Raw genomic sequence first — 5,184 nt, 5'->3', positions numbered from 1 at the left:
GCCCTCCTGTCTTCAGGTGTGGATGCTTTGCCCCAAAGTATGGCGAATTAAGAAAAAAGAATTAGTGCATAAGAAATTAAGAAGAATTAAGGGGAAAAACCCTCATTTATTCCCCCTTCCTAAGGATAGAATTAAATAGCAAAAGGCTGTTTTAAATATAAAATATCACATTAACATCATATACTTCATTGTTTATGTACATGAAGGATCATGGAGAGAGAGTGACAAATTCATTTGTAGCTTCCCTGCCCTCTCGTGCATCACCAGGGATGATTGTAACCCTTGGAAGCCAGGGGATTGTTATGTGGACCTAGTGGATAGGAGAGAAAGTCCAAATAATTTCAACTCATTTTCACATACAGTAAAATAACCCTCATGCAGTATGAGGGCTTGGCATGGTTACAGAGCTTAATACATATTCCTTTTACAGCACTGAACCAATCAGACAATTTTAGTAGGTGTGGGATATGCACATGCTGGAGGTAAAGAAAGATTATTATAAAAGTTAGAGTAAATATTGTGTACTGTACTATTATTTGGTTTTATCATCGGAGGAAAAGGTGTTGTGTATAAGATCGAACAATATTTAAAAATGAAGCCATGTTGGATGAAATTAAAATGCTATTTTGTAATAATTTTCAACGCAGGAAGACAGTTACACTTTTGTTGTATTCCAAGTATTTGGCACAGATTACTACTTACACTTTATACTAATTTCTGTATTGTACATTTCCACTGTTTTAAGCCTTACACTGTAACCTCATGTCATATTCTCTTGAATTTAAAAACAACATCATCATCAATCCAACTTTTCCTACTGGGACCTCTGAACACTACTCCAAATATGCCAATTGAGGACCATAACCTAATCCATGGTCAGCAACCTATAATCCCTGGGCCAAATCCAGCCCACACAGCTACTGGATCTGGCCCACAGAGCTGAGGTCTTGGCAGCGTTAAGCAGTGGAGGCCTCAGTGGCATTCAGAGGCAGGGGGGTCTGCTCATCCTGTGCAACAGCTGGGTGCAAGAAGCAGTAGTAGCAGCAGCGGCAATGGCCAGGTCCTAACACCAGCCTCCCTTGGACCCGAGCTGGACTATTCTGGCCTGTCACTGGAAAACAATGCCAACCACTGACCTAGTCAAGTTACTCATGTTAGCAATCTTATTGAAGTTGATGGAAATATTGTTTAAACCCACACTAATTCAGGGTGCCTACACTGTTAATTGTTGTGCAGCACAGAGATACCCAAGCCAGTTTCAAACAGGCTAGCTCAAGCATCAGAAGTGGTCTAGCTGCAGCAACAAAGAGCTCCACGCAGGCTCACTTACTCTGCCACAAATGCAACCACAAAGAGGTTCATGAGTCCAGATAGCCTTTGTGTTCATAGCACCAGATATCTAGTGCTGCAAACCAAGTTACCTAAGCATTTTATAACCAGGGGGGCCCAGTTTCAGCAACAACCATTTTGCTACATTTTTAACATGACAGTTCTAAATGCATTATTGGCAGCAAGAATTGAATTAGTGATCTCTAGATCTTAAAGACCCATAACTGTAAACCGTAGGCAAGTAGCAGACTCCAAAAACCTCTATGAGGAAACAAAGAGCAGTATCGGCTCCAGATGTGCTATGTGTACACATACGAGACAAGCAGGGTCATCTGTCCTCCTGCTATTGCTACTATTCATTTGCTTTTTTTCAAACACGCAGATGTCCCATTATCCTGACTGCTGTCAGGGGCTAGAAGAAGGAAGGGTGTTAACCTGACTTTACAAAGCAAAGGTGTGATTTTAACCTTCTCCACCCCTGCCAACTGTAAAGTGTAGCAGATACTATTTAAATTCTGACAGGTAATCAAGTACTGTAGAGAAAGCAAGAGAATGTTTTTGGTGCCTTTCACGAGCATAGAAATCTGGGGTATACTAGGCTTGGCAGGATTTGATTTTTTGTCAGCTAAATGTTTATTTCACCTCACACTCACAGACTGACAACAATATTTCCATCGTTAATAATCTAAATTTATAGAAAGAGAATGTAAGAAGTGGCAGCTGCCACAATGCCCAGGTGACTCCTGCTGAGCAGCTGGAGTGGGGGTAGGGGGTTGGGGTGTGTGCATATGCATGTCAGCCCCACCTCGGTATCTGCGGCGTGCCAGCCAGCTGGGCCCTCCCTTGCAAACTTGAGCAGGAGCAAGCTACTGTTTGCAGGGGGAAGATGCCAATTCAGCAACCAGTTTCCTTGCTGGGTAGTGGTGGTGGCCACTGTGGAACAAAGGAAAGCAGGCACTAAGCTTGGTGGTGCTGTGTACAAGAGCTGGGTGGCAAGATGAGAGCCTGGCAGTACAGCAACTCCCCCCCCCACCTGCTATGTGCTGCGCTGGAGGAGGAAGCAGATGTGTTTGTGTACACACACACACACACACACACACACACGTGTGCACCTCCACACCCCTCATTTCATGCAATCCTGAACATTTAAAACCAATACTACTAAAAATAAATGCTTAAAAAATAAAAATTGATATCATCTGTCAAAACTGTTAAAAAATAAACGTTGAATTCTGCTAAGCCTAGGTATACCACATTCAACACAAAAGAGCTCGTAGGAGACTGGCTTGAAGCACCCTATGCTGCATGGCACATTTCATTACACACACAATCGTTACCAAGATCCAGCAAAGATCCCTAGCTGAAACAGTATTTCAAAAGAAAAAAAAGAAAGAAAAAGCTAAAGATAAAAGCCCTGTGGTTATATAGCTTGTCCTACAGTTCAGTTTTGATGCCTGATTAATCAATCACTGGTGATGAGGCAGATTAAGACAATGCCTCAGAAACACTCATGGGCCACTGGCTTGGGGGGGGAAGGGGCACCAGCTGCCAATCGCCAATAGGGAGGGGTGGGGGATGCCCCGTTCCTCAGCGGCTGATAGCCAACCGGGGTGGGGTGGCAATCCGATCCCAGCAGCCAACTGCAAACTGGAAGCAACGGTAGCAAACCAGAAGTGTTACCAGTGCTTCTCGGGGTGGGAAGGGGAGGCAGCAGTCACTCCATGTCCCGCCTACACGTCACCTATGGAAACACTGAAGAACAATGAAACCCAATAAAACTTCCTTTCAGATTAACCAGTTTGATGACCCCCCCAAAAATGTAGGCTGTTTCAGGGCACAGGGCTCAGAATACGTAATCTACCAACTCAAGTCAATCTGCTCCTAATTATGCAAGTATAAAGTAGAACTCAGTTGGTTAGACCCTTAAACCCCCTGTCATGTTGGTTCCATTTTTATTGCAGGGGTTCAGTTGCAGCACATGCATCTTTAGTGGTTTATGCAGAAAAATAATATATTGAGACCAGTCAGAGTGATATAGAATCTTTGGGCAAGTATAGATGCATACGAAAATACATACAAAGCTTTATGGTTAAATTTAAAAAGATGTCATGATATTTTGTTTCCTTCAAAATTTCTGCAGAGGCTTTGGTGAAAAGGTTGATAAGTTACCATCTGTCTACACACAGCAGCATCATAATTAACATTATGTAACACCCAAAACATCAAACAAGTTAACGCATATTATCACACCATGCCTGTATATTTGAAGCAACTATATTATACATGGATTACAGTGCAATTACCATGTGTATTTAATCCACATATTATATTCTTTTAATACTATGAGGGTTTCTGTTACATTTCTGTTCCAGCTCAAAAAGTATTACTCATCCATATAAACAGCAGCTGTAGAGGTAGTTAATTGAGAACAGTACTAAAAAATGCAAGGCAACATTTTTATATGTTTGAGAACTTTCAGTGGCTTCAGCACTACATGTTGACTATACATCTGTACCACTTTGCTTGTGTTTTATTTAAAAACTGTCAATAGGATCATTTAGTAAGAGAACTAGCATGAACATGTATTAAGGCCGTGCAAAATTATGACAGGCCTTTCATTTTGAAGGTGTTTCAATGCATTTCGAGCTCGAAACACCGAAACTAAAATGAAACACAAGGCTTTGAAACAGCTTCAAAACCAAACAAGAGCACTCAAAACAATTTTAAAATTTTGAAGAGTTTTGAAGCCAGGCTTGCATGGAAATACAAACTAAAAAGAGGGAGGAGGAATAGGGAGGGGGAAGGACTGCTCTGATATTGACATGTGTAGCTGGCCAGTGACTGATCCTTTCCTGAGGTCCCTTCCAATCCCTGTGCTCTGGGGGAGGGACAGAGAAGGAGCATAAAAGCATTGCTTGAAATGAGCTTTGTCAGCTGTGTCTTTGTCAGCTTACTGAGCTGTGTCCTCCAGCAGCATCAGGAAAGCTCTCACTTCCTACTTGCTAGTCTGTTCCTAGCAAGCGGGATCTAAACCTTTCCGACATATCCTAATAACCTTTCCTAATCCATTCCTTTCAATTTATTCGGCCCCCAAAATGCTCTTTTTGTTATTCTCTGCAAGTCTTTCTCCACATAAAAGAAATCTGTGTCTTCCCTGATAGTCTGCATTGACTCTGCAGGAAGGCACAACATATATTACAGAATATATATTTATATTCTAAGATTATAAAAGCCTTAGTCTGTCTGTCCGTCCATAAACACTTTATTCGGGCTCTGAATGGGTGAATGAAACTGCCACTGGAGCTGGTCTCCCCCCCACACCTTGCTCCTTGGAGGTGGCGGCGGTAGCGTAAGGGGGTAGTTGGGACACTGGGGGGGGAGAAAGAGGCCCGTTCCTCTCCCCTTCTGTCATTACCACCTGCAGGACTGACACAGGCCAACACAATGGTGGTGGGGGAGAAGCAGGCCTGACACGGGGAGGGAGGAGCCAGCCTACTCTCCATTCTTGATGGGCAATTGGCTACCATTACATAAAATACATACATTACATTACAGAAATACACACAGATTTTCCAGCACACCAAACATGAGGCATGCTGGAAAGGCAGACAGCCACTCTTCTGGCCAGGGCAGAAGAGGGGCAGAGGGAGAGCTCTAAATTCCCCACCCAAAAAACTTAGAAGACACAGCCTCTTGCCAACAATGAGTAGCCATGCCTCTTCTGCTGTAAGTGGCACCAAGGAGATGGGAGCAGCGTTTGCATCCGCTCCAATAACACCTGCCATAATAACAACAACCAGCACCAGCATTACAGTCTCCTCCATCCCAATTTCAATTTCCAGCCCAAGTCTTCCA

The sequence above is a fragment of the Gavialis gangeticus genome, unplaced genomic scaffold (assembly GCF_001723915.1).
Source record: "Gavialis gangeticus isolate Ggan-Ray unplaced genomic scaffold, GavGan_comp1, whole genome shotgun sequence".
Taxonomy (NCBI): domain Eukaryota; kingdom Metazoa; phylum Chordata; order Crocodylia; family Gavialidae; genus Gavialis; species Gavialis gangeticus.
Note: the sequence above shows the minus strand (reverse complement) of the source record.